Source organism: Neocloeon triangulifer, unplaced genomic scaffold (assembly GCF_031216515.1).
Source record: "Neocloeon triangulifer isolate White Clay Creek 2 clone unplaced genomic scaffold, ASM3121651v1 ptg000012l, whole genome shotgun sequence".
NCBI classification, from domain to species: Eukaryota; Metazoa; Arthropoda; class Insecta; order Ephemeroptera; family Baetidae; genus Neocloeon; species Neocloeon triangulifer.
The window spans coordinates 264,421-290,330 of record NW_026775554.1 but is presented as its reverse complement, the minus strand read 5'-3'; the positions used below and the strand labels follow the sequence as shown (position 1 = coordinate 290,330).

Here is a 25,910-nt window from a genome sequence, read left to right as displayed (position 1 = left end):
ACAATGCAAGAATTGATTCTGAACAATCAACAACATAACTTGAAACCGATTTTGATCAAATTTTTGAAAAACTGGTCCGAGTGAAAATGAAATATAATTTCCTAGAAATATGTGTGAATCTATGTTGAACTAGATTTTAAGCCATAAATTTAAATTATTTACCTTTCAATAATTCATAATTTGACAACTAAAATATTTCCAATTAAAAACAGATAACTCGGTGGATTTTGTAATCAGGATAAAAAAATCCCTAATTTTGTCGAAAATCTTTTAAGTAATTCTGAAAGTGTCAATTTTGATGTTTAAATTTTCACTAATAATCTGCTAGTTAATTAAGTAACTAAGTGGTGCGGGAAATTTCAACCTCCATAATCATCAAATCAGCGTAGTGATAAAAATTTAAAATTTCTATCTGTTTAAAATTTTAGCCTCCACTTTCGTGTTCTTGAATGTTATTTCGTTTCTAAATGTCCAAATTCCAATTGCTTCCTCATTTTGATCTGCGCAAATTTCCATCTGAATTTCAGATGAAATAAAAAAGGAAAATTTTTGTTTGAGACTCACGAGAGAATGAAGTTGAAGCAAAAAATGGCAGAGAGCGATGTCGAGGGTTGCGTGCGTTCCGTCGAGGGGTGGCTGCGCGACTGGGGGTGCACGAGGGCGCGAAAGGCGCGCCTGCCCGGCCACGCAGACTCCCCCACCCCCACCTTCCCCTCGCTCGCCCAAATCGAGATTGCGTTTCTCTTATTTTCATCCCTCACAAGGCGCGCACCACCTTTATCGCGGCGAGAAAAGCGTCGCCGCCGCAACAAACTATTTCATTTCAAGCCTGCCAGCGACGCGCAAACAACTTTATTAACTCGCGACCAAACTTTCCCTTCACAGTTGTTGTCAAATGTCACAACAATATTTTCATATGATATACCAAATTTCTTATGAAACTTTGTTACTTTTATAACACAAAAGTGAACACTTAATTCAATTTGATTTCATATTTGATTTAGGCACATCAAATTTTTACAAACAGAGTAATTTTTAAAATTTCGATTTAAATAAGATTAAATTAATTATTCTTCAATATCTTATTAATTTTATTCGGAATTAAAAAATTTTCAAAATTAAATTAATCAATGTATACACCAGGGGTTCTCTTTGAAAGTAGAATAATCCTAAATCATACAATTTAAACTGTGAAAATTGATTTGTCTTCATCTCAAGAAAAACATAGTTTTTTTACATTTCCGTGCGATTTTCTCAAACCATTATACGCATTGACCGTATATTTTCTGGTCATAGCTCATAGCAAATTAAGATCTAAAGGAAGGTTGGTCAAAAGTAAAAAACACTTACCACTCTTGGCTTTATTTATTGAAACGCGAAAAACTGTTTACTGAAGTAAAATCGCTCATTAACGCAGAGCATAAAATATTGAATTTGAAGGCGAATTTGTTAAAAAATAATTAATAATGATCCTTATCAAAATACAAAGATTCAAACGATATTTACTTCCACTTGAAAGGAAAAAGGCCTGTTGAAATAAACCAAAGTTTCGCTGCAATCGGGGAGGATTAGCGAAAGTGGCCCCGGTTTGATTGGATTTAGTATTTTTGGAAATCATCGCTTTGCAATCTGGTCATTGATCTGATTAAATCCTTCAGAGCATCGATTCAAAACCAAATTCGTTAGAAACACCAACATAAATTTTGATTTGACGCGAGTCTATTTCCGTCTCTGGTAAATGCAAAAAAAAAACTCATATAATAAAAACAAATAGCAACTGCGTGTCGGATCAAAACCCAATCAAATGTATTTCTCGTTCGTATTAGTTTTGAATTAGTTGCGGAAATTAATTCCCCGGGCGTGTTTCCATTAAAAACTCATTTCGCGCATTATAATCTGCTTTATGTTTGCAGTTTGAAAACATCACAACATGTTTTTGCATCGATTTCACTCAATCAAAATGATATAATCCGATTTTCAAAATTCATTTGCCATTCAAATGGAAATCAACATTTTTAATATTTATAGAATCGGATTTTCAAAACAAAATTTTTTTGTTTCTCAAAAAACTTGAAAAAGTTAAAAATTAGTTTCGTACAAAGTTGAATAGTTTTGTAATGAGTAGTGAGTAGTCTTTTTTAAAAAAAAAAAAAAAAATGATGTTCGCATGTTAATTGTTTGCTTTGGTCCGCGCGCAATAAAATAATCTCCCTTTTGAAAAGAGGGATTTTCTCTCGCATTTGAATTCAGAATTTATTTCCACACCGAGTTGTTGGTTTAGTGCGGCTGCTGATAATAATTATATCGCGCCGCGGCTTCTCATTTTCACTTGTCGTAAAAGTGACGCGCTTCGTGTCACCATAAATCATACTTGACAAATATATAGTATGGCGGCGTCGGTGCAAATTTGGTTCTTTCTCACCAGACTTACAGATCAAAATTCTATTTATTTTTATTTAAATTCAAAAAGTTATGCTTGAAATTAAGAAATCTTTTCAATTTTTCTTGGCTGTTTCAAATTGCTTTTTTTTTGCCAAAATTCTCTTGTAATTTCTTCTAATAATGATGAAAATATGTATCATTATTGGCATCTGATTAATCAGTAAAAACAAATATTTAGAAATTGCTACTTTGGAATAAATTCTAGCTTTGGAAATTGATTTTTCCCAATGAAATGAAAGCCATGATTATTTTAGGCCGAAAGAAAACACTCATTTTTTTCCATCAGCCCAATCAATTTGTGACGCAAAAGCGAAGTAAACAATTATGTGGGCAACACGGAAGTGCCGTTTGAAATAAATAATCTACGTTTTTCTCGTTGCGGATTTGCGAATTTGCATTTGAGTTGTAATCCGCGGGCAGGGGGTGCAGGGGGCGCGCCAAAAGAGAGCCCACGGGACTAATCTGGGCACAATGTCGGAGCTAACGAGAGAGACGAAATGAGACCACAGGCTCTGCTTTCAAGTGCGCTAATCGTTTCTTATTCATGCAAAGGACCCACTTTTGGCCGCAACCATCACTGCGATTAAAAAAGTGCCGAACGCGAGACACGGATTTTATTTTATTTTATTTTATTTATTTATTTATTCTCCATTCAGATACAATAGAAAAAACACAACATCTTAATTACATCAAGTCAATACACAATATAAAACATAAAACACTGAAAATACATGTAAAGAATGTTGGTTAGAGGGGTGAATGGAGAAATGGCTCTTCGCTAGCAAACAACTTGCTAAAGCACGGCGCACTCTCCTTCGAAGAAGAGCGCACCGGCCGCTAGAGCCATTGGGCAGGGGGGCTACGGATCAAGTTTTAGCCACAGATACGCCTTGCACAGCGCTGGAAACTGTGCCGCGGTACAGTCTTTTAAGGCGGGTGGCGTGTCATTCCACGGTTTGACGACGCGGTAAGAAAACGCCTCGCGTCCGAATTTTGTTCTCGCGTCTGGCTGCAGCGCACGGGGGTAGTTGCTGTCGTCGCTTCGCAACGTTGGCCCCGTAGTAATTCGCGCTCTCGCGTCAAAGTCGGTCACGCCGTGGTCACTTTTTTTAAAAAATAAAAGGTCAGTGTACAGGAGCTGCATTTTCACGGGCATTATTTTTTGCTCCTTTACCGGCGGAAGGTGTTTGCCGTGTATGAAGTGAAGGGCCCGTTTTTGGATTTTATCCAGTTTTTTGGCCGTGCAGTCGGTGCTTGGGTGCCACGCTGGGGTTCCGTAAAAGAGACCCGGCTTTACAAGCGTGAGATACGCAATTCTTTTTACACGCGGAGTGCACCCGTGCAAATTTCTTGAAGCAAAGCCGAGAGTTTGGGCTGCTTTTGCGCGCATATTTTGAATATTTAAAATTTTTTTAAATAAACTCTCGGACAAAGTTAATTTCATTACCAGACATTTTTGGAATACATTTCCTTCTTAAATTTGAACTAAAAGAAGGAATATTGCAAATATATTAAAACATTTTTAATTAATAATATTATTAAGAATTGAAAAGTTTACTTTAAAGTTCAATTTATCTCTACTTGATTTTTCCAGATTTTTCTAATCTGCAAGACTGCGGACGCAGCAAGGGTCAAGCTTATTTAATTCCAGCCAGTAACTGGAGAAAATCTTTCAATCTGCTCAACATCCGCCTGCACACGCAACACAAACAATTGGGCCAAAGATGTTTTTTTACAATATCATTTGAAAATATAACAATTTTCAAAAAAAGCATACATCGATTATAATTTATTATTTTTGATCATGTGAAGATGAAAAGATAGAATGTTTGTGATGAACAAGGATTTTGAATATTGCAAAGTAAACCCTAATTTAATTAATAAAAACAAGCTTTGGCGGCGGATCGAGTTGTTTTCGCCTCTTCGTGCATCACACACGCCGTCCGACTTGGCAAAAGGTCAAGAGGTTATCATCCGTCCCCGCATTCACGTCACGCCTCATCCTTTCTCGTCAAAATTAAATAATAATTAATGATTATTTTCTAACTACAAATTTATAAACAAAATGTATTACTAGATCATTCTTAATTACTGTGTTTCTTTAGAAGATGGAACTGAATTTAAATTTAAAAAAAATCTATTATTGAAAAAAGAAGCTTAAATATTGCAAAAGTATTTTTCTCCTTGAAGATTGTTGATTTAGATTTAATATATATTTATTAGTTCGAATTTCGAAAACTAGTACATGCAAATTTAAAAAATTAAAGAGGGTGATCCAAAAGCCTAACTTGGCCCAGGCTAACTTGGCCCACCAGCAGAATTGAATGGCGGGTTAATTTAGCCTGGGCCAAGTTAACCTTTTGGATCGCCCTCATTATGTCAAAAATTTGTCCACTGCACTCTTGATGACTATTTTAGTCCTGCAAGAATTGTCACTTTTCAATCACTTGAACTTAATAGTAAAATATCTTCATTTTTGTTAGTGTGACGAAATTTTGATTTTATAGACAAATCAAGCAATTAATATATTAAAAAACCAAAGACTTTTCTTACAGCATGAGAGCAAGTGAGAAAGAAGAGCAGAAAAGTGGGTTTGGAACGGAAAAAAGGTAATTTCGGCAAGTTCAATCTGAATTGATGGGTCGTTGGAAGCCGAGTTTGAGGATCGACTTCCCGCAGCGTGCACGTGTTTGTGTCACTTTCACTAAATCATTTGTCGCTTAGATCCATTCTCAAATCGTTCCTTTTTTATCCTCAAAACGTGGCACAAATTCCGAAAGCAAACGAAAAGAAGTTTTTTCATTGCAAAAGTTTTTTATTTTTCAAATATACACGGAATACGTGCAAATCTCTTGGCAGTAATTAAGTGTAGTGATAAATTAGATAACATGGATTTAAACAACTAGAACTTTATTTTATGTAAAATAATAAAAACCAGTTTGCAAATACTTGTTTCTGTATTCTAATCAGAAAAAAATAAAAAAATTTTTAACTTCTTTTGAAAAAACTAAAATAATTTGATTGTTTCCGCCGTTTTTTTAATAATTTCCACCTGCAAATGGGAGACGCAAAGAGGCGAATTATCTATTTTCCTCGAACACGCTTCCTTGAGGCGTGATTAAAGTGGAGCTTTCCGCGCGTTTTCCCCCGGGCAATATCGCTCCTTTGCCCGTTTTATGAAATTCGGCGTTTCTCCCCACGACTCTGCATGTTCATTCATGAAAACATCATTGTTGAGACACGTACGCTTCATGTCGCACCAAATATCCGCCCGAGTTAATAATAAAATTATGGTGCCGTGAAACGAGCGACAAAAGCGGCAACTTTTCCATTCCCTCTTCAAGTGGATCAACTTTGAATGAAACGAATTTGCAACTTTTCATACATGAAAGGTTTTTTCAAATAAAAACGTATTTTATTTCCAAATCTCCTTATTGTTCGATTGAAATTTTTAAGTAATTTAAAAAAGAAATTTTGTTAAACATTAATTAATCTAATTTTCTCGAAAGATTTTACCAAGTTTGTCAGATTTCCGCCATTTAAGAGAACAAATCAGCTTTTGTCCTATTTGATGGATAAAGTGAAAGTATGACAGGGTGGCAATCACATAGAAATCTTATCTTCCAAAAACTCCTACTTTTGTTCCGATGGAAATTTGAAACCTGAGATGACAGATCCTAATTCGGGTGTTGGATTTCCAAAAGGGCCTTTGATTCATTAATTACTTGGCAGACAACACTAATCAATGGAAGGAGGAGCAAATCTTCATTTAAATAACTCTCACAAGTAATGGTATTGAGATGAGACACCCCGATTTTGATGAAAATTGGTGTACAACTTTTCTACTACCCATTGGTACCCAAGAATGGCTATTAATTTTTGCCCATCTTGTTCAATTTTTGCCATTTAAACTCCATTTAATTTGAATTACATTGGAGAAATCGAAAGTATGCAAAATATATACACAGAGGACGCTTTTGTTGCCTACATTTGATCGTTTTTAACATGCGTTTAAATGGAAACTACCAACCCCTGTGAAATTGGGCAACTTTTGATAGCCATTCCAGAACACCCAAGGGTAGTGCAAGTTGCATATCAACTTTTATCAAAATTGGGGTGTCTCATCTCAAAAACATTTTCCTCCGAAATAGCACTTTTTTATTGCCTCTATAAGTAATTTTTTACTTTTTTAATTACACTAGTAACAATGTTTAGCCTCAAACATTGAAAAGTGACCATTTTGGTTGGAAAAATGCCGCAAGCGTTTAAGCAACAAATTTTCCTTGCGATATATTTTGAATCGGCCTCGTTTGCCATTTTCCCTCTCCACGTTTTTTTTTTCATGAAAACAAAACGTCTGCTTTTTATGGCTCTATATTTTCTATCTTTTCTCTTTCCAGAAGCTGGAAAAAGAGCTTATTTTTTTTTGCTACAAACAGGCAATAAAGTTTGCTCGAATATTGCGACTGATCTAGAAGTTTTTCTTCCAAGGCGATGCTTTCCCGAATATTCTTCAATTAGGATCATTTTTAGTCTCAATTAGGGCGGCGCCTTTGTTTCCACCCTCGCTGCGTTGTTGTAATTTTACGCCGCACACGCAAGACAAAAGCGGCGACGACAAAAGCCTTGTTGTCCACCTTGGTGAAACATTATCGCGGAAATCGCTGGAAAAAGAGAAACCCAGAAAGAGGATTTTTTCCCCCATCAATATGTAAAACAAAAACAAGCCGCAATCAGAAGCTTTTCACATGAAATGATTTTCTGCATTTGGATAACTTGAAATAACGCCGCAGAGTGCTTTTGCTTGACCATTCCTTTAAATATTCATTCTCCGTTGTCTGAGGTTAAAACCGACGAGTTGAAAATTCACTTGCAAAGCCAGTGAATTTTCCGCTTCGGCAAACACGCTAATTTCTGTTGCACCTTTGATTTGAAGCAAACGAGCAGAATTTAATCCTTCTCTACTACAAAACCATCGCGGGCAAACATGAATCGCAAACAAAATTCAAATTAAACGCAAATACCACCAAAGCGTCTGGTGAAAATCCAATATTTGCTGAATATGGTAAAATTTTGTTCAAAATAAACAAAGTGAAAAATAATAGGGTTTCTGAAAATTATCTTAGTTTTATATTGAAATCGATCAAACAAGATTAATTACTTTTTTTAATATTTAGAGAAAATTGATTCATGTTTAAATTTATTACTGAAAGTATGGAAAATTAAGCCAACTAATTGATTGTTTTCAAGGAAATTGTAATTTAAATTTTTAGCTCATATATTTCTTAATTAAATTTAAAAGTAATAAAAGTTGTGCAACAATTTCAATTAAGTGAAGAAATGCATCAAATCTTCATGTTTTTTTTTATAATTTTTACGACTTTGATCCTTTAAAAAAAAAATAAGAATAACATTAAATTTGCGATTAATCAGTTGATTTAAAAATTCTTTTAACTGGACTTACAATTCTAGTCATTTACAAAAAAGATTACTTCCTCATTTATTTTGAAGCATAAATGGGTAATTTTTTTTAACTTGAATTGCTCAACTCTGGTTTTTAAAGACTGAACCACTGAAGATTTCACACAAAAATTATTCCTTGTTAATTAAAGCGGGTGTCCCGGCCCTTGAGGTGGAGCAGTTTGTCGCAGCCGATAAGAGTTGATTGCGACGATAAAATCGGCTAAGCGCACCTGCCGCCCTTATTCTCGCTCTCGGATCGGCTTAATTTGCATTCGGAGGCGAGAATGAAACGTAATTGGCGCAGATTGAATCGCCTCTCGGGGCTGCAAAAGCGCTCGATCCGACACGGACGCCCCGCGGGAAATTACACGCTTCAAAACAGCAACACTTGTCACAAAAAATAAGTTACACGACTTGTTTTCTTCAGAGAGGAATAAACAAAAGTGGTTGGAAATAAAATAAAAATTAAAATAATATATTATCTTTTGTTTGTAGATTAAGCAAATAATTTAGAGAGAAATTTTCAAGTAATTCAGTCCAAACAAATATTCGCTTGCAAATTTTAAAGCGAGTTGAAGTTTTATTCTTTTCATGCAAATAATTACAAAGAGCTCACTTTTCCATTAATTGCGCTGTTTTTGTTTGGTTGTCGGAATTAATTAAAAGCGTCGTGTTTTCAAAATGTACGAGTTGTTTGGTTGAGTGCGTCGGAGTGTTTTGTTAATAATTCACTTCACGCGCGGCTGACACAACGAGAAATTAATTGCGACACTCGAATGTTCAATTCACACCTCGATTGATGCATCAAAGACTCGAGTCGAGAGTTAATCAAGCCTTTTACGAGATACTTCACGAAGTCGTAATTTTTATATTTACTTTGGCCAGTAACTCTATCCTTGATATAATAAATAAATATATTGATCGTAAATCTACAAAAGCAGCTTTCTCTCTGAGACGAAGATACAAAAGTTTGTTTAGGAATTTAATTAATTTTGGAAAAAAAGTCCCGCAAAGAGTTTCTCCAAATTCAATGTCAAACATACAAAAATATTGGTAAAATAAATTAGTATTCCAGACTTATCAAGTTATCATCCTGATACGGATTAAAAGAAGGGATTTGAATATCTAAAAAAGAGGAAGCGAAATTTACCGGCCTTCGCAGCAAAACAACAAGAAAGGAAATGTTTTTGTTTCGCGCATTCAGCCGAGCAGTGTTTTTGCTAATTAGGCCTTTCCGATGGTGTTTCCAAAATAAAGGGGATGTTTTCACCCCTCGGCTGGTAGATAAAGGTTGCCTACCTAAAAAGGCATTGTTCAAAATTCTTCATTAAGTTTGGAAGTTAACATTCTTTTAAAATATTGAATTGAGCCATTGTTTCTCTTGTGCGAAAAACGATATTTTTATTAGAGATTATTTAATCTTATATTTTGAAGAGGAAACGCATTTTCCGCTGTTCAAAATGCGACCTTTGTGGCGTTGATGAATATTTCATGGCGCGCGGAATTGGTTTTTCGCGGAAAACTAGACGCGCAATGCGGTGCTTGAACATCCCGCAGCGCCACGACAAATTCCGCACAACGAGCTATTGTGCGACGCAATTTTGCAACAAATATGGCCGCCGGCTCTGCAACAGGAATTAGATTAATCTCGCTTTATCCGATTGAAACTCGACACTTATTTTATATGGAAAATCGATTAATTGCCAATAAACTACGTAAATTGTTGCATGTTTTAAGAGCAATTTCAAAGCTACGGTTAGAGATTTACATCTAAACCTACCCTTTTATTATAAAAAATAAAAATTTAAAATAAAAATAACTTGACTGCCTTTGAACGGAAGGACTTGAAAAGCAGCAAAAAATCCAATCAAAAAATCATTCCATCAAAATGAAGCCGTCGTTGTCGAATTTCTCATCACAACAGAGAAATTCGAGCTGTAAAAATTGCCCGAAGTCAAACAAAACAAAAGTCTCGTTTTACAAATCAAATCATATTTCAATTAAAAAGCTAGCGAAGGAAAAGGGAATCAATAAATTCGGGGGAATTTTGCGAGGGCCGTGCAGATCAAAGCGGGTTCTCGACGTAATTATTCAAGAGGCCTGATTTTGAAGGGTAGAATGTTCCAGCTTCGGCACGATTATTACACGCATTAATTTCAAAGGTGACACGCGCAAGCGAGAAACAGACACGATTCAAACCAAGTGGCCTAGAAACTCTCCAGCAAACATGGCGGCCAATCGACGCTAAATTGTATAAGTTCTGAGACATCATTAAATTTCAACTCAATTTCAAATATTTTGGTTTTCAATCTTAAATTGTCTTGTGTGAAATTTAAATTAAATATCGAGAGTAATTCAATGCCATCTCTTAATTGCTTCTTCAATCACAATAATTCTTCTTCAGTTTCAAAATTTTGATTAAAAAAGCAAAGGTTTCTGATTTCAGATAAGGGAACGAAATAAGAGCGGTGAAATTACAAGTTTTCACTTTATGTTTATGGGATTGCTTTGTTTGGTCGCGCCAAAAAAAAAAAATAATAGTTCGCCCACACTTGAGAACGCGCGCCCAAATGGAAAGAAATGCGCCTTTGCTTTTCTCTCTTTTTACATCTTTCTCGGCACACAAATACAAAAGTGGAAGAAAAGCTGCTTCAAACATCTTGTCTTGCTCAAGGGCGGGATTTGCACAAAGATTTCTTCCTCCAACAAACGACAATTGCAATTATTCTTGATTTTGTATCAAAGCATTATTTTCTGGAGGAGTTTCAATTCAAACTAAATCTGTTTTGAAATAAAATCGGAAATAGAGCAAAAATGTAATAAAAAAACGCAATAATCATTCCTATTTCAAAACAATCGAAGCAACTAACGTTCTGCAGTAATTTGCGAAAGCGGTGGGAAATTTTGCATCACCCTTTTTACCAGAAGTGTTATTGGGTGACCTGCTTTGCATTAACAACAAGTAGGGGCTGAGCTGCAACAAACAGTGCAATTTTTCTTTCATTTCGTTGCGAAATTTTTGCACCTGCGGCAAGTGCGACGCGCCCTATTTTTACACCTCACGTGGCTTTCATCGCAGAGTGCGCAATTTTTCATTCTCCCCGCACTCAAAATCCACGAGGGAACACGCAAGCTCTGGAAAGTGGCAATTCTCTTTTTTTACAGGCTAGAAATTCGCTGAAGGACGATTTATTTCGCTGAATTTGAATCTCTCACTTGAAGTTTGATATATGTAAAAAATTTATTATAAATATTCCAAATTATTAATTTTTAAATGGCTCTTCAAAGCATACAAATGGAAATAGTTTTTGAAAAGAAGGGAGGATGTTCGTCATTTTCAAATTTTACTTTAGAAGGAATGAAGAAATCAGAAAAAGACATGAAATAATTTAATTCAAATTGTGATTGATTCTTGAAACGAAGAAAAATCGGTTCAATTTTTATTACTTTGCTGCTAATTCTCTGAAAACATCAAAAGTGTCTCTTTTAATAAAATAAATTTTGTCGTTTATAATCAAAAAGTTGATCAAAAGTTTATAAACAACTCAATTAATTTCTCCCAATGTTTTTTTTTTTACCACATTATTTCTTCAAAAGAAAGACGAAAAGCATATTTTTTCTCACACCAAAACGGGAAGAAAGCAATTTCCTGCTGTTGGACCTCGCATGTGTGGCGCTCAAAATGTAATTACGCCACCTTTGCGTGTTACAATTTTTGTTTTTCGGGGTTGTTCGTCGGCCGCCCTGTTTTAATATGATGAGCTGACGAAATTCTCGCTCCAACTCCAATTCTCTTGTTTTTACTTTGAAAAGCAACTTCGCAAGAGAGTTTGCAAAGTTTTCGCAAGGCTGAGCCCAAGGAGCGTTTAATTAGCGAGCGTACTTTCCGTTCCTCCTCAAAGGAAGGCTAAATAATAATATGCATTGCAACAACAAACAAAACGCTGTTTTTAATGAAAAAACTGGAAAGTGCAAAACTTTGGAATTACTTGAGAAATATTTTTCACTTTTATTGCTGGGTCGAATAACAAGAACTAATTTTTTTTTCTCCTTTGGAAAGGAAGTCACTTTTTTCGAGAGAGAAAATTGTCCGCCGAGCCGTGAAAAGGAGGTGAGCCGAGGGTGGAAATTAACCGGGGTTGACGCGCTCAAATCAACAAGCGGAAAAGCGACCGTCGCTCCAAACCAGCCACACTTTTTCCTCACAAATTCCACATAGAAATTTCATAAATTTGTCTCCCCCTCCCGAAATGAATTATTTAGGCCCTTCTTTGCTCAACTCAGAATCTCATTCAAATTTTGATTGTTTCATTCGGTTTTAATGTGATAACTATTTATGAGGTGTCAAAACTTTGTGACTTATAAAATTGAAAACCTTATTAATCTGCAGATCCAACTGAAATGTTTGAAAATTCCCATTCGGGCTGACGTTTGTTTCTACTCATCTTGGAGCAAATTTGTGTCGCGTATAAAATGGGGTCTTGCTCGGATCGAAATGAAAGCTCGGATTGCGTGTCAAGAGGCGAGAAAGAGAGACAAATTCCGTGTTCATTGCGCATAACGACAATTGTAATGAGATGTTTGCTCCAGGGACGCGACGTTCTCTTTGTTAACGACTCGCAAATTGAATGATCACTCCCCTTTGCAGAGAATGAAATTCGGTTCAACAAACACGGTGAATAGAAACTTTGTTACTCAAGGGAAATGTCAGCAAGGACAAAATTAGACCCGCCGTAACTGAAATGCTGCCAAATGAAAGTGGAGAAAATGACATAAAATTAGTCCTCTTTAAACATTTTCTTAAAATTTGACACGAAATTATTTCTATTTAAATTTAAGTAAATTTCCTAAAATTTACATGAGTTTTCCAGAACCTCTTCTGATCAAATTCGTTCAAAATCTGAATTCTGAATTGAGAAATTTTGATTTTCTGGAAGGTCGAAGAGATTTGAATTAAAAGTGGTGTTTTTTGCTCTTGTTTTTGCCTCAATTTGCGGAGAGTCTCGAGCTCCCGAGAGACTTTTTTATTTGGGTTGGGGTTAATGGGCAGGTCGTATGTGGCGGCGCGCAGGGATTTGGGGATTTGAAGGGGGAAAAAAAACACTCCAGAATTAAAACCAGAGTGGAAAGAGAACGGTCTCGGCAGATTCAATTGAAGCGAGAGCGAATTAGCATTTCCAGCTCCGCGCAAATTAAACAGAGGATATTATTTTTCTGCATTCGATGGCTCTATTTTCTTTGAATGGATAAAAAATAGTAAGCAAATGGAAATTCAGAGAAAATTGCGGTGTTTTTCTTTTTCTTTCAAGTCGTCATTGCTGGATGCAGAGATCAAAGTTCTGATCATCGAGATGTTCTGATTGCAACAGAAAAATATGAAGCAAATCCTTGACATGAAATTGCCTTGGTTTTTTAAAGTAATTTCCCACTTGCTGAAGTTGATATAAAGAACATTCGATCCACCAAAGCAGAGCTTCAAATTTTGAAGAAATAGGCAAAAAATATTTAATTTCCAATTTTCCTCAAAATGATTAATTACAAAAATTAATAAAACGTTGAAAAATCCAATCCAATAAAAAGTAATTTTTGGTGAAAATTTGTAAAATTTGACCACTTTAAAAAAATAATAAAAAAAATATTCCACGTGGTTAACGTCGGAGGCAGAAGTGGAATCGGTGGCACAAAAGCGACTTTGCTGCTCGGCACGGAATCTCAAGTGGCAATTTCCAATTTGTTTGCAGATTTTCCAAAGCCGCCTCCGCTTGAGAAATGAACGGCAAATTTGAGCGCGTTTTTGCCTCCACGTCAAAGCAGAAAAGGATACGCAAAATATCCATAATAAGACAACCTAAGGCTTTCTCTCTCTTGCCTTTGATGGAAGTTTGCGCAGTTTCCGTAAGTTCAAGAAAGTCTTTTTAACTATTAAACTCCGTCGCAAAAGTTTCCAGTTCAACTGAATTCGGAGCAACTTTGTCGCAACTTAGAACTTAGGTCGCTTCATTATTTTGAATCAAAGTTGCAGGTTCGTGTATTTGGGATTTTGATGAAATCGTTGGCTCGGCCGGCAGACACGGGTGTTTGTTTGCGGCAGGTAAACAACCCCTGTGGCCAGTCAGCCGAGCTCTGAATTCAGACTCAATCTCAGATCTCATCTGCAGCCAGACGAGAGCCAAGTTGCATCACTTCGGAACTGAAAGAGAAAATAAAAAGGCTGCTTGGCTCGAAAATAAAGAAAGGAGAAAAAAGAAAACTGTCTCATATCATTCAATACATCAATTTCACCTTGGAATAAAAAAGTTAGAAGCGTTTCAGACAGTAAATTTTACAAACTTGCACCATAAAAAAAAAAACAGTTTGAAATAAATATTTTATAAAAAAAAATTAATGTTTTACATTATTTTCCTCTCTTGTATGGTTCAAAATGGATAATTTTTTTATTATTATGTATTTAAACTGAACATTTTTATAAAAAAATTGATTTGTTTTTGTTTCAAGTGTAAATTGAATTGTTGAAGGGACGAATGTAACACAAAACTCGTTCCTCGTGATGTGTTTGGCGCAAAGCGAGATATCATCAGATCAAATTTCACCCGAGCATTGTGTCTTGTTATGTGGCGCAGAGATTTGAGCGTTTCTCGTTTCGCCCGGCGGCGGATAAGATTTCCATTGTTTGCGCCGCAGACGCAATTAAGCCGCGCTAATGTTCGTCAATTAGTCGCGATAACGAGCTCCACTGTTGATGAAGCTTCGATTTCAGCCCTAATTTTTTATTTCGTTTGTTTGCAGGATTTCTGAAACTTTTCCTGTTAGAAACGCACAATTTTCAATTAGGCTAATTGCAATCGGGCGGCGCTTTTCCAACTCCAGACTCGGAACAAACAAACAACAGCCCTTGCGAGAGTGTCTGCCAAACCGCAAAACAGAGTTTGACGCACCGAGGCGCGAGTAATCATTTTTAATTGCCTAAGTTTGAAAACAAAAGTCGGCCCGACCGTGAAATCGCAAGTAAATGTTTGTTTCGTGCAAAGCTTGGAACTTGCAATTGCGCAACAATTTTCTAATTTAACCTCAAAGTCAGTCGTGAAGAAGACGGGTTTAAAATTTTTCTATCAATTCAAGAAAATAAATATCACGGATCGAAAGGCTATTTTCTCATTTTCTGAAGTAATATTTGGTGATTTAAGGAGATTGATAGGAAATTAAATTTAATTTTAAAAAAAAATGACAAATTAAGCGCAACAGTGATTTTTACTTTCGCTGCATAAAAGAGATTTAAAAAAAAATATGATTTTTTTTTGTAAAATTTATTATAAATTAATACAAACAAGTCCTTAAATTTTTATAATTCATTATTTAAATTTTCTAATTCATTTCATTTGAATAGAAAAACTAGAATACTCTAAAAGTGTCTGTTTCTTAATTGAAAGAGAAAATAAATTCCTAATCAGATTGATTTTTATTTTCTTAATTTGCAGTATTTGTAAAAAGATTGGAAAAAATTCATCTTCTGCATTTGTTTCTCTTGACAAAAAGAAAACTCACTCGCTCAATATCAAAGAGAATTAAGATTGGCCTCAACCTTGACAAATTTTCCTCCAACCCAAAAGTCATCAGCGCGTTTATCATGATTTTTCGTTTCCTCGCGTCGTTGGCTGGCTTTTTTAGGCCTTGGCTTTTCCATGTGACGTGCAAGATTTGGGTTGCTTTTGATGCATCGGCCCCGACCCTCGCAATCCAGTTCACCAGGAAAAAAATGAAGCAATCGCGCACTACAATGCCGACTTCAAAGGCCGTTTCTGTGACGCAAAAGTGCACAGAATAAAACCAGAGCAGTGGAGAAAGTATTAAGAATTATTCATGTTCTAGAGGCGCCGGAATAATTCATATATGAGAAAATGAATTCGTCAGCTGAAAGTTAAATTAAATGTTAAATTACTCTGCTTTTAGAAATTATCAGATTTTAATAAAAATTACTGTTATTTTATTTACTTCTGCATTTTTAATTAAATTAAAATAATTAAACGTGTCAATTTGGGAAAAATTTTATGTTTCGCTTGAAAAGTGAAAGATTAAATTAAGTTTCAAACTCCATTGCAATGTTATTCTCTTTGCCAAACTTTTAGTAATTGAAAAAAGACTCGAATCGCACCTGCCGCTTATTTAACTAACCTTTTTTTTTTGTAATTTCGGGTCGGCAACAATTCTCGTCAGCCGCTGAGAGATGATCCGGATTAAAACAAGGAAAGGTCTCGCGCTGCACCCTATTTGTCATTCTCCGCAACTAATTCGAGCGAAATAATACAAACGGGGAGAAGCGAAGAGCGGAAATTTACGATTCAATTTGAAAACTTGCATCCGGCCGAAAAAAAAGGGCTGCATGCTCTCATAATTTGATCACCAGAGAAGTAATTAAAAAGCAGCACAGGCCGGAAGGTCCGCGTCCAATTTGTCCAAGAAACGCTCTCGTCTCGACTGATTCAATTTACTCCTTTTTATGCCCGAATAGAAACGAGACTTGAAAATTTTAGCCACAGAAGCGTTCATTGTAATTGAATTATCTACATAAATTGAAGGCTTTCATATAGTCTGTATCTCTTTTTCATATATAGGAAAATTAAAATACAATTCTAATTATTCTTAAATATTTGGCAAAACAAACAATAAAACAAACTATTTTTCTTGTAATTTATATATTGTTTGCATTTTCCAGATATTTCATTTTATTTCATCTGATGTTGATGTTTCAGATGTAAAAATTTAAATATTTTCTCTAAATAATTTCCAAACGCAGAGAATATTCCAGCGTTGATTAATTTTGTCAATATTTCTGCATAATCTCAGAAAAGAAATAAAATCATCAGTGGAGGAACAGATTATGCGAGAAATGCGCTAATGAAGTGACAAATTCCTGACAATGCACGCAAGATCGTTGAGAAATGCGGCGTGCTTGGAGCGAATAAATTAATGAAGTCGGAATTTGCGGCTCACAGGAGAATCGATCGCCGGCCCTTTCACTCGGTCGGCGCCAAACAAAACCGCCAAAGCTTATCGCCCCGCTCGCGATTGAAAAGGCCCACAACCCCTTTCACCACCAAAACCCACCTCGCTTCACCCCAAAAATAAAATTTTCAAAAAAGATGTGAAAATTCAACTGTACGGAAAACCTGCCCTTTTTAATTCGGCTCCGGGACTAATTTGTTGCGAGTGGAAAATGGAAAGGTTATGCAAGCGGGCGAACGCGCACGTCGAGCAGGTTGCGTCGCGAGTAATCTCTTTATAAGGAGCCAAAGTGCTGCTGCCAATAAGTCCGTCTAAGTGCTTTTCTTCCGAGAAGCACATTCGATCCCTGCCAAACACAATTGCTCGGATAATCAAACCCTTTCAACCAACAAAAACCAAAACGCACGCTTTTCCGTATCTTTAAACAAAAAACGATTATTTTTAGTCAGAAATCTGTTTTCAACAAGGAAAAGGTCAAAATTTCTCTTTTTTTTTCTTTGTGGAAACGGTTTGAAATCTTACGTTTTTTTAACTGGAATTGAATTGTATCGCTGCCTCAGTCTGAGCTATAAAAAAATAGAAGAAAATCGTCTTGAAATGATGATCAAAAGTTCAGTTTATATAAAGCTTTACGAAAATTGCAATCCGAGTGCGTGTCTTTTTTCCTCCATTTTATTTTTATCGATTGAGCAAATTGTGCGCCTGATTAGAGCGGCAAAGACGGAGCACTTGACAGAGGGCGCGTTTCTTCCTTTGACGACGACGACTTCGTCTCGTCAAAGAAGCAAATCTTCAAAGCGGCAAAATCGGTGTCACGCACAGAAATACCAGTTTCCAAGAAAAACCATGAAGAAATCAAACGAAGCTTGAAATGAGTCGCCGTTATTGTAACAAAAAAAATTTCCCCGAAAACCATGACTTTCTTCATTTATTTATTTTAAATTAAAATATTCCATACCAAAAATGATTATATGTAATAAATGCCGCAAGTTTAAATAATTTAAGAAATGAATCGCAAAAAATAGAGTTCAAGACGCTTTTGATTCGATTCAACGTGCAAATGCTTGACGAAAAGACTAGTTTGAATCAGGCCCTCCTTTTAATCCACAGCTTATCATAACGAGAAATGTTTTAGGATTGTTTGAAGCCTTAAAACAAACAATTTTTTTTAAATAATAAAAAATTTACTTAAAATCTTGCTAAAAAAATTTTCAAGCCTTCTTTCTATTGAAAATATAAAGATTTTCTTTTTTTATAAAGGTTAACTTAACTGAAGTTATAATTTGCTTCTTTCTGAGGGCGTTTTGGGACAGACTTTGGAAAAAAATTAGGGAGAAATGAGTTCAGGATCAGGGAGGAATGAGAAAACTATTTTAGGAGAAAAACTCTTTGAAACTTTGAGGGGAAATGATTTTAAGGACAAAGGGGGCTCCCGTTGAATTGAAGAGAATTTCAATCCGAACGAGAATTTGAATAAAATTTTAATATAATCTTACGAACTATCAAAGAAATCATTTTGGCATTCCAAACGACACTTTGGGTTGTCTTTTGTTCCGTCCCAAGGGACAGGATTTTCCCTTGCACTTCTGGCGGATAGTCTGGGCGTAGTTTTAGAAGAGGAACAGCAACAGCTGCCCCGAATCGAATTAAAATTTCATGCAACAGCAAAAAAAAAACGTGCTTACTCAGGAGATTTCTTCAAGTTGCTTTCAGCAAGTATCATTTCGTTTTCTTTCAAGTGCACAAAGCAAACGCCAAGATTTTCATTCAAATTGTTTCACAAAGTTTGGAGGGAAATTCAAGTATAATTTATTAATATTTGAAGATTTTGAATATTTCAAATTTTCCATTAATCAATAGAATTGGTTATCATTTGAGTTAGAAGTCTTATTATGTCAAAACTTGATCAAACTTTCTTATTTGTGTGTCGATTTTAATATTTTAGCTGCATTTGGGAATTTCGTTACAATCGCGTTTTTTGTATTGCGAAAAAGTAGCGGATTGTCGAATGTCCTTAGGGTGTTGAGACAGGTGCGCGGGTAATTAATAGTGCGCCGGCGGCGGGTGCATTGCAGCGAAACACGCACGACCTCCGCGCACCAACAACGACCGACAACGCAAGGGATGAAATGCCCCGAGCCAGCACAAACTCGATTTGCGCGGCCGCGTGAAACAAAAATGAACTCTCGGCCCCCAAGATTCTCATTCAACGTTTCCATTGCGACAGAAGTTTGTTTACAAAACGATATTTTTATTCCATTCTCACTCAAAGTTTAACTTTTTCAACGTTGAAATGAATTCAAATTCCCTCCGGTGAAAGAGCTTGTTTCGCCACAACCGATGCTGTCTGATGGCTATTTTTTCCTGAAACGATGCGATGGAAATGGATGCAGCTTTTGCGAAATATGGAGCAGAAAAACGAGGCGCTCGTCCTCTCTCTCTGCGGACATTCGCCGCATCAATTAATTAATTACGACACACAGAACTAATCTCGCTCTGCCCTCGAAGCAAATTAACTCTTCTTGAGAGAAAGAAAAATATTATATTATGTTTATAAAAAAAATATCCGCATTTATTCAAAATTTTTAAATCGCCGCTGATCTCAAAATTTCTGCTGTAAGGGAGTAGAATCGGCATTTTACATGACTACCGTTTTTCATGTTCAAGAAAAAACTGCATCTATCTCGGACATGCTGACACAATCTTTATTAATTTTTGTGTTTTTCTTTTTGCGAGACGAGATCGGCGCGCGCCCCGAAGGACCGAACCGTGAAATCCGCTTATCACAATCAGACTCCAACAAAAAAGTCCCAACTCGCACCGAAAGCAGAGAGGCCGGATTAAAAACGACCCAGCAGCACAAAAAGAGCACAAAATCCGCGTCAAAGACATTCCTCGGCGGGCCAGACGCGACCAGAGTGCCATTTTGTTTAATTAAAAACGGCTGAACTCGAGGAGAATTTCTGGCGAGCCTCTTTTCGCTCCCTCAAATGCTTTTGTATCTTTGCAACTTGCACTTCAAAATTAGGATCAAAATGGAAGATAACAGTGATTTGTTGTCAGAATTATTTCAGGTTCAGCAAGGCAGAAATTAAAGTGAATTTGAATAATAAAAGATTGAAACCGGGCGAACCTCGTTGCAAAGAAAAAATGAAAAAAGAAAGGACAACTGACCCCAAAGGCGACCTGCGGTCTGCTGGTTCTTTAAAACCTAGGGTTTCTTGTGTCCGACTAAAACTAAGTGGGAGGAATTAATAAAAAATTAAAAATAAAATGGGAGAATATAATTTTAATAAACAAAAAATGCAGAATTTAATCAAGCAAAAGAGTCAGTCAACAGCTTCATACTGTGATTTTGGCAGAAATTTACAGGGCAATGAACCCAAAGACTTTTCTGGCAAAATCACAGTAATCTGCCGCATTACTGGTTAGGACAGTTTTGCTTAATTAAATTATGCAATTTTTGTTTATTAAAATTATATTCTCCCATTTTATTTTTAATTTTTTATTAATTCCTTCCACTTAGTTTTAGTCGGACACAAGAAACCCTAGGTTTTAAAGTACCAGCAGACCGCAGGTCGCCTTTGGGGTCAGTTGTCCTTTCTTTTTTCATTTTTTCTTTGCAACGAGGTTCGCCCGGTTTCAATCTTTTATGAAATCCACCTCGAGTGTTACCATTCAATTTGAATAATGTCTGGAAAAAAGATTTACTCTTAAATGATTAAAGGCAAATTAAAATTTTTGATTTATGTTCTTCAGTGTTAATTCTTGATGGCGAGAGATTTTTTCTACCTTTTCAATGTCTAAAAAGAAGCTTTCGAACTATGCAAGCCCCTCTCGTTTTTACCGGTGGATCAATTTCGGCGAATTAATTGTTATTTAATTATTCTGTTATGAGCGGAACAGATGATGCTCTAAGAATTTCCGATTCAATTTTTTTGTTGCCTTTGTCTTTTACAAGGATAAAGATTTTGACTACTTGAAAGGAGCGATGCTTTTTCCTGCAGGTCTAGACATAATTTTTGCGATATAAAATTCCCCCCAAGGAATTGATGAATAAATTTGTTTCCTTCCGCGTTTGCTCAGAGTAATTGAAACAAAAAGCAAACTGCTCAGAATCCCAAGAGCTAAAATGCAGCAAAGCTGTTTAAAGCCGAGTTATGTTTGCGAGTACGGAAAGTTTGAAAGCCTCGTCAAGTGTTTTAGAGACTAATTGAATTTCCTAGTCCAAAAGTTACACTTTCGACGAGTCACTCTCCTCTGATTACACTTTCAACACAGCAAATCAATCAAAACAAAAAAGTGGATCCTGATGTAAAATTATGCTGGTGTTTTGAATGGAAATAAACAAAATTACAACCAGATTTTTTCATATTGTTGTTAATTATTATATTACTTTTATTTTAGCTACCAAATTGAATTTCAAACGCAAAATCGGCCTCGCGAAAATTGTTTGAATTTTTATCCATTTCGACGCAATGTGAAAATTTTCGAAAACGCGATTTGTTTTGATTTTGAGCGAGCTCGGCACACGAGGGAGGTTTATTTGGTGAGCGTGCGAGTCCGCAAACAGGAAACTGTAATCACTTTAATTTCCTTTGCAAAACGCGGCCGGGCACAAGGGTCGGCCGTTGTTTGTTGGCTCGGCCGACAAACAAAGCCAGAAAAGTACTACTGCTGTTTGCACTTATCGCGGCCGAACCCACCCTGCTAAAATCAACCCCCGGCCGCACTCTCATTCCGCCAGTAATGCCAATTGCATTCGGCCCGACAACCAAATAACGGCTCAAACTTTTAAGCTGCATGTTTCGACCATCTTATTGGAAAATAAATTTGCAACTAAATTAATGCAAATTCGTAATCATATATTGAACTATTTCATTATAAAATGAAAAAGCTTGAAATATTCGAGTTAATTGGAGTGGGGGTCTCATTTTTTTGTCCTCGCTTCCTCCACATCTTCGTCGCCAGCCGCTTCTCCTTCATCACATACTTCTGACTCAAACCAAAGAAATTTATCATGCCCTGCATGTCTTCTACAAAAATATTTTCCACATTAAGTAATTAAATGCACTCAACACACAGATCTGGCTGAATGGTCCTGCCAAAACCATAATCAATATCAACAACAACAACAACAACAACAACAAAGGAGTGGGGGTGAATCGGTATGCAAATTTTATGAGGTTTGGTTAAGATTAACTGTTGTCAGCACACATAATTCAATTGATTATCTTGAATTTTAAATAGTTTTCCCTTTCAGTAAAAAACTTTTAAATCAGTGAAATTTTTTACATACCTAACATTTAATTTGAATAAATTTTTAATCTTTATTCAAATAGGTAAAAAAAATAATAAAATCAGAATATTAATTCAAATGTTTCAAATTAAAAAAAAAAAAATGTTCAATTTAAGCTCACCTTGCAAACGTTTTAGGTAAATATTGATATAGATTAGAAAAGTCCCATTGTATGTTTCTGTAATTTTAATGGAAAAATTTATTAATTAAGGAGAAGAACACATGGCTGGCCTCAAAAGGAAACTAATTTTGAAACAGCACTTTAACACAGCTGGCGAATATTTGGTCTGAAAAACGCATTCGTTTTATTTCAAAAGTCTTTAATTTACTCTGCTCTTGCTCCCGACACAAATAAAAGCACCATTCCGGGCATCAATAAAAAAAAGAAACGTGTGTAATTCTTTCGTGCAACATTCCGCACGCGAGATGATTTCTTTCTGCTTTCGGTGAAAGTAAGAAAAAAAAGCAAGGTGTGCAAAACGACGAGTCCCATTCATTGTCCGTGGTGAAAATGAAATGAAATTTACGGCCAATCATTATTCTAAATTAAAGTTATTAAAACTGTGTAAATCGCAGTAATTTGTAAAATCAATTTAAGCTTTAAATAAAATTGTTTTTAAATACAAAACTCTCCATAATTGTTGATCAACTTTATGCATCGTACAATTTTCCTTGAAGAAACTTTCAAAATGGAAATGATTCCATAATTTAGTTTTCCTTTTAAATTCTGTGAACCTATATTCAAGATTTTCGCAGGACTAGTGAGGTTTTTTTCTTTTCCACGGCGTTAAATTCGTTTTTATCGATTCCGAAGCTGAACAATTAAAGATCAAGTTTCTCCTTGGGCGGACACAGACGCATAGAGAATCTGGAATAATAATTGGCTGCGAGTTCATTTAAATTAATTGGCGCCGCGTCTCAATCTTTCTCTCGGCAGCAAATTACGAAATTAAACTCAGTCGAGCGCGCCAAACGAAGACAACAAACTGCGAAGTATAATCAAGCGTTAATTAAATTCCTGCAGAGTCGAGAAGAGTCTTTTCAAAGCATCTTTTTCATTCAGATCGAATTGTTATTTTTTTATTTTTAGAATCAAATTTTGAAATTATGATTCGAAACTAAAACCTTTTTCTTCTAGTTAAATTTATTCAAGAGAGGAAAATTTGTTGGGAAATTTTGGTGATTTATATCTTCTTTTCAATCCCACGGCGAATTCAATCGTATGGGAATCGGAGAGCAAAAATGGTTCGCCAATTTTTCTTTTTCCGCATAAATTTCCAACTCAATAAACGGATTGTACTGGATAGAGTCGTTTTTTCTCCAACATTTCACGAGATGAAAGGCTGGAATTGATATTGCGGCAATTTATAACAAAAAATACATAAAATTTATCTTTTAAAGGCTTTCGGCGCCGTAAATAATAGAAAAGAGCTTGAACAGATTTACTGTGACGCTCAAATTGTCTTTCTACAAAGAATTCCAGGAACAAAACGCAGAGTGGCCGAAGAAAAGAGATCTGGCAACGTTCAGTGTCGTGCCGATTAATTAATTCACCGGAAAACTTCGAAATGGAGGGAAAAATGCGGCGAGAAAGGTGGATATCGGGCCTACCTGGAGTGCCTGGCGTCGGCTGCTGTTCGGCCCCTTCGTCGGCTTCGGCAAAAAGTCCTCGGTCGGCTCGTCCGTCGGCGAAAAAGGGCACAAAACACAGAGAAAGAGTCCCATTTCGGCATTTTCGTCCGCACACACGTGTTTTGCACGGTCAGCTGCCTGGGCTCGGCGGCACCTCTTGTTCGCACTCGGGGGCTGATCGCCGCGACAGCTTTCTCGATAATCGAGTGCGGCGATCAGCCTCTCTCTCCCTCCACCCGCGGGCTGCTGCTGGCGCCTGGCGCTATCAAGGACGACACGTGCCGCTGGCCATTTCTTGGAATCGGCGCCTGCAAGACCGAGAAAAATTCCATTTCGATGGATGATCGGACTTGTTCTTGCTCGCAATTCCAAGCCAGTGTCACAGAGCAGCAGAGGAAGGGGGAAAGGAATGTGGAAAGCGCGGAACATAATCAAACTTTGTACTCAATCAAAGTTCAAAGTGCCGAGATTGCCGACTCGCGCGTGTGTGTCGCCGAAACGTTGGTGCCGACGGAAGAGGATTTCGCCGACCTGCCCAGGACTTGCCGAGGATCCGGAAGCGACCTTCAGGGACGGCGCCACCATTCAAGGTAGGACATTTCCGTTTTTTTTATCCAACGCGCCGTGCTCGCATTTATTGCGGAAAATTCCGCGTCTCAAGAGAACGATAATTAGACTAATCAACGAAAATTATCAACTTGCTTTCCCATTTTAGGCGGCTTGATACATTTATTAAATTACTAGGATCGTTTCTAAAATTCAGCTTCAATTTTTTTTCCAAATTAATTTTAAATCAGTTCGGAAACTGAATAAATGAAAGCGAAATTAGTAAATATATCATTGAAAATCGCAATGCAAAGTGCGTATTAATTGCTGGAATTTAAATATTTTTCTCCATTAACTGCTAAAACCGTGGTTCATCGAAAGCCTCGACATTATTCGCATCTTCAGCGGAATCCAATTATTTTATTTGGCCCGTACAAAAACGCCTTTTTTTTTAATTTTCGCCACGCTCGCCAATATTACCTTTCTTGTTCACCTCTTTTGATAATTTTCCTTTCCGGCTAATACTCGGAAATTATTGAAGAACATAAATTGTTTTTGTTTTAAAAAACTTTTCCATGAATTTTCCTCTGCGCTTTTGCTGCAACGCGCGGGCGAAGAAACATTTTCGCGTGATATTTACGAACGAAATGCTCGATTAGTCGATTAATTATTCACGCCGACTTTTCTTCTGCGAAACTTTGCGGACACGGGCAAGTTTTCTGCTCGACTTTTAAAAGATGATTTATTAAAAAGGGCTGCTGGCTTGGAATATTTTTAAAGAGGATTCACCTTTAAAGAAATAAGACCAAGGCTTAACTTAATTATTCGCTTATTTAGATCCACGTTGTTGATTAAAGAAAGAATAAATTATTTCTTCTTTTTTTAGTTTATATTATTAATAAATAGCAATATAATAATATAAACTTTTAAAAATAAACAAACCACTCCTCCCCTTTGTAAAGCAGGCCTCGAGCCACCTGCCAGCTTGTTGAAACCTGTCCCAGGTGGCGTTGATCACGGTCGACAGGGAAATCACCAAATTACCTCATTTTCATACCGAAATTCCAGCAAACCAAAACTTTACATTCAATTTTTATGAAATTTGTTAAATTTAAAAATTTCAAAGTTACGAAATGAAGAGAATTTGAAACGAATTGAATTAAAATGAATTAAGAATTTGTTGAAAACTGTTTACAACCTAAAAAAAGGCCAGGATTCGTCGCGTAAAGAGTGATGGGGTTGTTTTTCATCCTTAAATTGTGCGGTCTGACTCTCACAAGAGCCCATAACTAACATGTGAGTCGCTAATGAATTGAGTGTGAATTAAGTCGTGTGGTGGGGATTGCTGGATGGATAGGGCCTTTGAAGAGCGTCCAAAGGAGGCGCCGCCCTGAAAGAACACCCTGGTATGCTCGCAAATACCACCTTGAGAGGGAATGCGACTGCGCTTTTTATTTTCTTTTTCACGATCTCATTGAAAAGTTGATTTAATAGCGATTTCATTTTATCTCTTGGATTTGAAATTGCA

General features: G+C 36.4%; 1 protein-coding gene across 3 annotated transcripts in view; it reads right to left on the bottom strand.

Annotated features, from left to right (window-relative positions):
* LOC132197859 (GTP-binding protein Di-Ras2) overlaps window positions 1-25,910 on the bottom strand; it is a 66,289-nt gene that overhangs the window by 38,921 nt on the left and 1,458 nt on the right. The window contains exon 1 of one of the 3 annotated variants that reach the window (XM_059621440.1): window positions 23,816-23,980. The exons of 1 other annotated variant lie outside the window; for it this stretch is intronic. The gene's annotated coding sequence lies outside the window, so the exon portion shown is untranslated. Of the gene's footprint in view, window positions 1-564; window positions 632-23,815; window positions 23,981-25,910 lie in introns of those variants that run through there. One more of the 3 variants, XM_059621439.1, reaches the window with a different exon arrangement.